Genomic DNA, 10419 nt, shown 5'->3' on the forward strand with positions numbered 1-10419 from the left:
GGTGTACTTCAGTCACTGTCCTCGTCTCAAAAGCCCTGTTTGGTTGGGCGCGGTGGCTCACACCTGTAATCCCAGCATTTTGGGAGGCCAAGGTGGATGGATCACTTGAGGCCAGGAGTTCAAGACCAGCCTAGCCAACATGGTGAAACCTTACCTCTACAAAAATACAAAAATTAGCTGGGCACAGTGGCTCACGCCTGTAATCCAAGCAGTTTGGGAGGCCAAGGCAGGTGGATCATTTAAGGTCAGGAGTTCAAGACCAGCCTGGCTAACCTGGTGAAACTCCACCTCTACTAAAAATATAAAAATTAGCCAGTATGTTGGTGGGCACCTGTAATCACAGCTACTTGGGAGGCTGGGGCAGGAGAATTGCTTGAACCCGGGAGGTGGAGGTTGCAGTGAGCCAAGATCGCCCACTGCACTCTAGCCTGGGTGATAAAGGCTTTATCTAAAAATAAATAAATAAATAAATGGCCCTATGTTCTTACCACACAGAACCCAGCACAGCAATCCACACTTGGTTGGCCTTCAACAACTATTTGCTGGACAAGTGAATTAATTCCCTGGACATGCCAGGCTTTGCTTGGCCAGTCTCCAATGCCAGCAAACTCCTCTGCATCCTTCAAAGCTCCTAAATGTCCTGGCCTCACTGCCCCCAAAGTTAGCTGCTCTGCCCCGCACTGAGCAGTCTGTGGTTCTCTCCTGCACTTGAGGGGCCACTCTCCACTTGCCTCTCCACAACCGGGCTGGGGGTTCCCTAGAATGCAGGGGTCCACATCACGCTCAGTGTCCATGCCCAGCAAGGAAGCAGAAACATAACACCTGCAGATGGGTGCTGTTGCCTGTTGCTGTCCCGTCCTCCTGCCCTTCAGCCATCCCTCCCACAGCAGCAAGAATGCACCCCTTCAATCATTCTCTTCCTCATGGCCACACAGCAGCATGCACAGGCTCCCTGCCACCCAACACTGTGTTGTGGGAAGATGGGGTCTAGCATGTGACACCTTGGATGTGTCACTAAACCTCCACATAGGCCACATACAGTGGCTCATACCTGTAATCCCAGCACTTTGGGAGGCCGAGGCAGGAGGATCACTTGAGGCCAGGAGTCCAAGGCTGGAGTGAGCGATGATCCTACCACTGCACTCCAGTCTGGGTGACAGAGTGAGGCCCTGTCTCTACCAAATAAATAAATTAGCTGGGCATGGTGGCGCACACTTATAGTCTCAGCTACTTAGGAGGTTGAGGTGGGAGGATCACTGAAGCCCAGGAGGTCGAGGCTGCATCGTGCTCTGATCACACCACTGCACTCTACCCGAGGCAACAGAACAAGACAGGCTCTAAAAAAAAATTTAGGCTGAGTGAGATGGCTCATGCCTGTAATCCCAGCACTTTGGGAGGCCAAGGTGGGCAGATCACTTGAGGTTAGGAGTTTGAGACCAGCCTGGACAACAGAGTGAAATTCCATCTCTACTAAAAATATAAAAATTAGCCAGGCGTGGTGGCAGGCACCTGTAAGCAGCTATGTGGGAGGCTGAGGCAGGAGAATTGCCTGAACCCAGGAGGCGGAGGTTGCGGTGAGCCGAGATCGCGCCATTGCACTCTAGTCTGGGTAACAAGAGCGAAACTCCGTCTCAAAAAAAAAAAAAAGAATCGCTTGAACCCAGGAGGTGGAGGCTGCAGTGAGCCAAGATCAAGCCACTGCACTCCAGCCTGGGCAATACAGTGAGACCCTGAAAAAACAAACAAAAAAAAATTTAAAGGAAAAAATAAACCTCCCCGTTCCTCGATTTCCTCATCTGTCACCATCTTCACAGGATAATGCCACTTAAATGGGTGACAAGTGTTGATAAGTATCATTCTGTGTAATAAGGAATCAGACAGGGCTGGCAAATCCCATTTAACATGACCTCGGCCTACTGAGCATGCTTTTGAGACACTGACACACAGCTTTCCCATAATCGGTGACTGAAATGGACATATTCACCGGGCGCAGGGGCTCACACCTGTAATCCCAGCACTTTGGGAGGCTGAGGTGGGAGGTTAGCTTGAGCCTAGGAATTGGAGACCAGCCTGGGCAACACAGCAAGATCCTACTTGCCCAATCTCACCACCTGAAGACCCTTATACATTCTGGGTCTCCCCATGCCAGGCTGCGCATCCCCCCACAGGTTAATGAATCCCCCTACAATGTGAAACAAAACTTAGATGATTTGTCCCGCTGCTCATCAAAGAACATTCCTTTATTATTATTATTTTTATTATTATTATTATTATTATTTTGAGACAGATGCTTGCTCTGTCACCCAGGCTGGAGTGCAAGTGTGCAATCTTGGCTCACTGCAACCTCGGCTCACTGCAACCTCTGCCTCCCAGGTTCAAGCAGTTTTCCTGCCTCAGCCTCCGGAGTAGCTGGGATTACAGGCACCCGCCACCACGCCCAGCTAATTTTTGTATTTTTAGTAGAGATGGGGTTTCGCCATGTTGGCCAGGCTGGTCTTGAACTCCTGAACCTCAGGTGATCTGCCCACCTCGGCCTCCCAAAGTGCTGGGATTACAGTCATGAACCACTGTACCCGACCTAGAACATTCCTTTAAAAGCACCTCCTGCCTACCAAGCATGTCACCAACATGGTCACCACCATTTAGTACAAGAAACAGTGCAATCTCTGACTCTGGCATTCAAGGCTCATCTTTGTCTGGCTGTAACTCACGAGCTCTGGGCAAATGAGGCTGCTCAAAGCCCACAAACATGTGCCTGTGCTGCTTCGCTGCCATCATTCTTTTGCTTGGGATCACCTTCTGATCCCAAACCTGCCCATTCTACCACACCCCCTCCCCAGCACGAGGCTGCCACACTTCATTGAGCTAGACCAGCCACAATGTGATGGCCTGGTTGGCAATGGGTGGTGCCCACCAATCATGCTAGAATGAGGTTTGTCAGTCCGGCCCCTCCTCTCACACAGGGACCCTGTGAGAAGAGAGCGCTGCAGAGGAAGGGACGTGCCCACAGCAGGAGAGGGGTGGGGTCTCGCTTGTTCCCCCAGAGCTGAGCCACTCTGCCCAGTGTTTCTAGGACCACCTGCCCCAGGATCTCTGGGAATGTTTGTACAGGATTCCTAAGCCCCACCATAGATTTACTAAGTCACAACTGCCAGAGGGTGGGGTCTGGGAACTTGACCTTAAGACAGTATGAGAATGAGGCTCACTGCACTAAGAAATACTGCAGATGTGGTGGGTCTTGGGCTAGTGTAACTGTAACACAGGCTTGATTGAAATGTACATATTCAGGCTGGGCACAGTGGCTCACGCCTGTAATCCCAGCACTTTGGAAGGCCAAGGCGGGCGGATCACGAGGTCAAGAGATCGAGATCATCCTGGCCAACACAGTGAAACTCCATCTCTACTAAAATACAAAAATTAGCTGGCTGTGGTGACATACACCTGTAGTCCCAGCTACTCAGGAAGCTGAGGCAGGAGAATTGCTTGAACCTGGGAGGTGGAGGTTGCAGTGAGCCAAGATTGTACCACTGCACTCCAGCCTGACAGCAGATTGAGACCCTGTCTCAAAAAAAAGAAAAAAAAAATAGAAGAGGAGATCCAGGAGTGGTGTCCTGTGCCTGTAGTCTCAGCTACTCAGTAGGCTGAGGTGGAAAAATCACTTGAGCCCAGGAATTCGAGGTTGCAGTGAACTATGATCACATCACTGCACTCCAGCATGGACAACATAGCAAGACCCCATCTCTAAAAAAATAGAGAGAGAGGACACAAAGAGACATACAACAGGGAGAAAGCCACGTGAATACAAAGGCAGAGACTGGAGTGATGTGGCTACGAGCCAAGAACTCCAAGGTTTGCCGAGAGAAAGGCCTGCGAAGGACTCCCTTGGAGCTTCCAGAATGAACCAGCCCCGCTGACACCTTGATTTTGGACTTCAGGCCTCCACAACTATGACAGGATATATTTCTGTTGTCTGAAGCCCCCCAGCTTGTGGTAATTTATTATGGCAGCCACAGGAAACGAATATGCAGGGATCTGAGGCCAAGCCTCCAAGCGTTGGCCTGTCCCTCGTCTTGTGGCTTATCCAGCCATTTGCCTGCCGAGACTTCACAGGCTGCTGGGCTGGCAGAGAGCTCAGCAGAAAATCTGGCCAGCAGAGAACTTTGTTGAGCCCCTGGAATCCAAGCATTCAGCTCAAGATGATTGTAGCAAAAGGTGCTCAGTGAAGAAAACAAATGTTGACAAACATATTTTTAAAATAGCCCTGTGAACAGGGTGGGGCCTCTGAAGGACAACGTTCTACTTCCTGGGCTGGGTATTAATTTTATTATTTGGTATATCTTCTTTCTTTTCATATACACGTTATATACTTTTTTTTTTTTTTTAAAGAGACAGAGCCTCACTGTCACCCAGGCTGGAGTGCAGACAATCATGGCTCACTGCAGCCTCAACCCTCTAGGCTCAAGTGATCCTCCCACCTCAGCCTCCCAAGTAGCTAGGACTATAGGCGCACACCACCAAGGCCAGCTAATTTATTTATTTATTTATTTATTTGAGACTGAGTCTCACTCTGTCACCCAGGCTGGAGTGCAGTGGTGCCATCTTGGCTCACTGTAACCTCCACCTTTAGGATTCAAGTGATTCTCCTGCCTCAGTCTCCTGAGTACAGGTATGCACCACCACACCTGGCTAGTTTCGTTATTTATTTATTTATTTTTGAGACAGAGTCTTGCCCTGTCGCCCAGGCTGGAGTGCAGTGGCACAATCTTGGCTCACTGCAATGTCTGACTCCCAGATTCAAGCAGTTCTCCCTGCCTCAGCTTCCAGAGTAGCTGTGAAGCCTTCCACCACGCCCAGCTAATTTTTTTTTTTTTTTTTTTTTTTGACACAGAGTTTCGCTCTTGTTACCCAGGCTGGATGATTCTCCTGCCTCAGCCTCCCAAGTAGCTGGGATTATAGGCATGCGCCACCATGCCCAGCTAATTTTTCTATTTTTAGTAGAGACAGGGTTTCACCATGTTTGTCAGACTGGTCTTGAACTCCTGACCTCAGGTGATCCACCTGCCTCAGCCTCCCCAAAGTGCTAGAATTTAAGGTGTGAGCCACCATGCCCAACCCCACATTATATATGATACACACACACACACACACACACACATTTTTGTTTATTAATTTTGAGGCAGAGTGTTGCTCTGTCACCAGGCTGGAGTGCAGTGGTTCGATCTCGGCTCACTGCGACCTCCGTCTCCTGGGTTCAAGCTATTCCCCTGCCTCAGCCTCCTAAGTAGCTAGGACTATAGGCACATGCCACCATGCCCAGCTAATTTTTTTTTTTTGTATTTTAGTAGAGACAGGGTTTCACCATGGCCAAGATGGTCTTGATTTCCTTATCTCGTGATCCACCCGCCTTGGCCCCCCAAAAGTGTTGGGATTATAGGCGTGAGCCACCGTATCCAGCCGATATACTTTTTATGGAGAGGTATTCCATGCTTAAAATAAAAAATGCAAATGGATTTTTAAAAGCCCTGTCTTGCAAAACCCAAACAAGCAAATGATTCTGATCATCTCGATAATCCCTTCTTAATGTCTAACTGCCAAAATAGAAGAGACAGACAGAAAAAAACTGGATGACACGTGGGCAGAGGCCTGACTTTAGTATGACGACACCCTCCATCTGGCACCAGTGGTGAGAAATTGGACAACTGGAGAGAGTCTCGAAACAGCTTCCCAGACAGATTTAACATCTGACTCGTCTCAATCTCTCATGATGCCCTCATTTTTCTTTTCATAGACCCAAGTGAAAAAAAAATCAGCAACAGCTAAATGGTTCTTTTAGCAATTGTTCCTGTCAAGGTAACTTGAGCCAAAATCTCAGCACCACCACTGCTCCCTGATATAGGGACAAGCTTCACAGAGCAGGAACTAAAAAAAAAAAAAAATTTTAACAGAAAAACAGGGTCTTGCTCTGTTGCTCAGGCTGGAGTGCAGTGGCGCAATCATAGCTCACTGCAGCATTGAACTCCTGGGCTCAAGCGGTCCTCGCACCTTAGCCTCCCGAGTAGCCGAGACCATTTGCGCACGCCACCATGCCTGGCTAATTTTTAAATTTTTTTTATAGAGATGGGGTTTCACCATGTTACCCAAGCTGGTCTCAAATTCCTGGGCTCAAGCAATACTCCTGCCTTAACCACCTTAAGTGTTGGGTGTTGTGAACCACTGTGTCCAGCCCCAAATATTTCTTGAACTTTAGTCTGACTGGAAGAGAAATAAGTCTAATGTTTAATCCTTACCCCACAAGCCAGAACACCTAAGAGAGGTATAGGAAGCAAGGAGTGATGTTGAAAAGAATCTCTCGTGCTGTTTTTTTTTATCTATCAGATGAGACAGACCACAAAACTTGATAATAAAGTAACTGAGCTGGCCACAAGAGAGGAATAATCAGACTTTCCAACTTCACAGTTCAGAGGAGGAGGAGGGACATGAACTATTTACATGAATATGCCCTTTGAACTTGGCCCTTTTTTTTTTTTTGAGACAGTGTCTAGCTCTGTCACCCAGGCTGGAGTGGAGTGCAGCGGCATGATTACAGCTCACTGCAGCCTTGAACTCCTCAGTTCAAGCGATCCTCCCACTTTAGCCTCCTGAGCAACAGGGACTACAGGCACGCACAGCAAAACAGGGAAGTCCGAAGTGTCTGTGCCCGGCTGGAGCCCGAATACATTCACTGTATATTTGGTATGTGCTGATGCATGCATCTATCCATTGCAGCTCTGTTGTAAAAGCCAATTAGGGGCTGTAGCTTAAACAGCCATCAGTAAGAAACTGGCAATAGAATGTATATGTCTGTTCAATGCAAATTTACCAGTGGTTTAGAAGGGGCGGGGGATATATACCACCCCGCACCCCTTTCTGCCACCCAAGTCGTAGACTACCTCTGGAAGAAAACAGAAGAAATCATCAACAGCAGGGGCATCTGAGAAGGAACGCAGTACCGGTTGGGGAAGACCTGCCTGATTTCTACTACATGCCTTTTGTACCTTTGATTTTTTCTTTCTTTTTTTTTTTTTTTTCCTTTTTTTTTGAGACGGAGTTTCGCTCTTGTTACCCAGGCTGGAGTGCAATGGCGCGATCTCGGCTCACCGCAACCTCCGCCTCCTGGGTTCAGGCAATTCTCCTGCCTCAGCCTCCTGAGTAGCTGGGATTACAGGTGTGAGCCACCGCGCCCGGCCCGATTTTTTCTTTTTAACTACATAATAGGCCAGGCATGGTCTATATAATAGGCCTATATAATAGGCCACGCCTGTAATCCCAGTACTTTGGGAAGCTGAGGTGGGTGTATGACTTGGGGTCAGGAGTGCAAGACCAGCCTAGCCAACATGGTGAAACCCCGTCTCCACTAAAAATACAAAAATTAGCCTGGCCAGCATGGTGAAACCTGATCTCTACTAAAAATACAAGAATTAGATAGGAGTGGTGGCAGGCACCTGTAATCTCAGCTACTTGGGAGGCTGAGGCAGGAGAATCGCTTGAACCCAGGGGGCGGAGGCTGCAGTGAGCCGAGATGGTGCCACTGCACTCCAGCCTGGGCAACAGAGTGAGACTCAGCCTCAAGAAAAAAAAAAATTAGCGGGGCATGGTGGCGCATGCCTGTAATCTCAGCTAGCTACTCGGGAGGCTGAGGCAGGAGAACTCCATGAACCCAGGAGGTAGAGGTTGCCATGAGCCGAGATTGCACCACTGCGCTCCAGCCTGGTGGCAGAGTGAGACTCCATCTCAAAAAAAACCCCAAAAACTATATAATCAATGATCTCATCAAAGTTTACACACATGTACATATATAACACATGAAATATATGCATATAAAATATGTACATAAACATATGCATATAGGTACATTTACATACCCAAATATACATACATATATACAAACATACATGCCATATGTATTTTAAATGACCCCTATTGAAGTTGGACAGAAAACCCAAATACTTCAGTTTCCCCAGGAGAAGCTGAAGGTGACATGACCCTCTGGAACATTCTGGCACCATCTTTGTAGGGAGAGGTAGGAGGGGGTAAGAAATGCTGTGCAAGCCTTCCAGGAAATGGCACGTTATTACTTTTCAACAGCAAAGCCACCGGCCTCCTTCTATGCTGCATGCTTGCAAATCAGACTCAAGAGAACTTGAAAAGTTCCAGAAGAATCATTCCTAGCACCGCGCCAGGCTCCAGTTTTGCAGGTTAGCTTTAAGCAGCTGAAACATTAGCTCGCGTCACTCTAAAGAGTGTTTCCTTACTGTTTATCGGCTTCAAGGGCCCAAGGAGTGTCGGAGAGGGATCCCCAGCAGCTCCCTCTCCGGCATCCTGGCGGGAGGCACCCCAGATGATGACCACCCCGCTCCGGCAGCGTCTCCTTCTCCACCGCCGGCCCGCCCCAGGACTCGGAGAACACGCTTGGCAGAGGGACCGTCCCTTCCAGCTAAGCCTTTCCGGACCCAGTCAAAGTCACGACTCCTGAAAACAGCCTGAGGGAGTGGAGTGTGGTTTCCCTCCCCTGCCAATCCCTCTGAGATAAACACAACAGATGGGCCCAAATGGGGTGGGTCCACAGCAGAGGGTCAGCGATGCCCAGGATGGAATAGGCTCTGCCTCTAGCATTCAAGTGGTTTAGGCTTGTGGCTGGTAAAATGGAGATGATTCCGGTTTTGTCTGACCGATGGGATTATTCTAAGGTCCGGAAATCACTTTACACACTGTCAATCACTGTTAGAAATGAACACTGGGGTAAGCTTTTGTTTGGGGAGGGGAGGGTGCAGAGATCCTGAGATGCCAAGGCTTGGGGGACTTTTGGAGGACATAGGAGATTCGGGGGGATTATTACAGGGGGCGCGCGAATACACGTGCACGTGGAAGAAAGCCCAAGGTGGGAGAGAGTAAGAGGGGGAGAAAGGGGGAGACAGGTGTATAGCGCCGTCAGGAGCAGAGAGCAGGCACCAGGGGGAAGGTCTCTGAGAACAGAGGGACCCAGGTTGCTGGGGGAGTGCGCACGGGGGTGGCGAGCTGGATATGAGGAAGGGCACTTAGGGACGGGACCAGGTCCAGGGGTGAGTTGCGGGGCCGTGAGTTAGGAGTCACAGGCTCAGGCGGGGGTGTGGGGGTGTCATCGACAGGGTGATGGGGGGTGTTCGTGAGTGGGGGCGCGGTGTCAGGTGTGTGAGGAGGATGTCAGACCCAGCTGTGCGGGGCGCCGGGGACAAGGCCCCGGGGGTGTGGGAGATGTCAGCAAGGACAGTCTCAGGTGTCTGGGGGATGTTAACGAATAGGGACGTGGTGTCAGGTGTGCGTGGGCTGCAGGTAAGGTAGCCCTCAGGGGGCAGCAGACGTGGAGTGTGGGGTTGGGGTGGGGGGGTCTTTAACCTCTTCCTGCCCTCGCGATGCTGCTGTCACGCTCCGCCTCGTCCGCCCCTCGCCCCCGGGTCCCTCACAGGACCCGTGCCTCACCTCAGTTCAGCCCGACAGGCGCGGGCCCCTGACGCTTGCGCCTCCCCCCGGTATCCCCCGCGCCCCCCGCGCCCCCTCACCGGCCCGGACGCGTCGCCGCCGCCGCTGCCGCTGCCGCCGCCTCCAGCCGCCACGGCCCCGCCTCGCGCACCCCCAGAGCGCGCCAAGGGAGGGGTCCACGCCACGCCCCGATTGGCTGCTTCCTAACCAATCAGCGCTGGAAAAGACAGGGATTGGCGGGTATGAAGCGGATGGGCAGCCCCTAAAGCCAATCGCTGATGGGCAGAGGTGGGGCTAATTGGGAGAGGCCCTTGGTGCCTGGGTGGTCCCGCAGGGTGCTAGGTGCTGGGAGGCGAGGGCCTGGAGGCAGGCGAGGATTGGAATCTCGGTAGAAAACAGGCAGAACTGTCGGCCAATCGCTGGGGATCAAGGGCAGGGCTACGAAGAAACTGGCGCGACCGGAGGTGCCGAGGAGAGAGGAACGGAGGGCGTAGCCTGGAGGGAGACGGGGATTGACTGCGAAGGGGATTGACTGGCAGGCCCCGCGGCCAGTCGTAGCGGCCATCGGCGGTGCGCCCCCAGGGAGGGCTGGAGCGTACAAGGTGCAGTCTGACCCGCAGCGCGGCGACCCAACGTGGCCTCGGACGCCTGGCGCAGGGTCCCGTGAGGCTCTCGTGTAGAGTCCGCCCTCTGGCCCCCCAGCGTAGAAGCGGCTGTGAACTTGGGCCATCAAGGCTGAAGGACTCCTGGATAATTCTCCATCCCCTTACTTCCCACTAATCCCCTGCAGACAACCACTCGCCGAGGAGAGAGATTCGCTGGAGGTCACTCTGAGCTGCCCTCTGCATCTCGAGGTGGTGTGAAGACCACCTTATTTCCTTATGGAAATAAGGGACGGAATCCTACTGAAACACGCTGTGTGGT

The 10419-nt window shown here is 51.2% G+C and overlaps 1 protein-coding gene across 2 annotated transcripts in view; it reads right to left on the reverse strand.

Moving 5' to 3' along the window:
* The window catches only part of SLC25A42 (solute carrier family 25 member 42), a 40361-nt gene extending 30721 nt beyond the window's left edge, over positions 1-9640 (reverse strand). Inside the window, exon 1 of one of the 2 annotated variants that reach the window (XM_021669161.2) lies at positions 9576-9640. The gene's annotated coding sequence lies outside the window, so the exon portion shown is untranslated. Of the gene's footprint in view, positions 1-8291; positions 8452-9575 lie in introns of those variants that run through there. The other variant, XM_021669163.2, reaches the window with a different exon arrangement.
* Between the last annotated feature and the right edge of the window lie 779 nt (positions 9641-10419).

The sequence above is a fragment of the Aotus nancymaae genome, unplaced genomic scaffold (assembly GCF_030222135.1).
Source record: "Aotus nancymaae isolate 86718 unplaced genomic scaffold, 86718_ANA_hifiasm-v0.15.2.pri h1tg000028l, whole genome shotgun sequence".
Classification (NCBI taxonomy): domain Eukaryota; kingdom Metazoa; phylum Chordata; class Mammalia; order Primates; family Aotidae; genus Aotus; species Aotus nancymaae.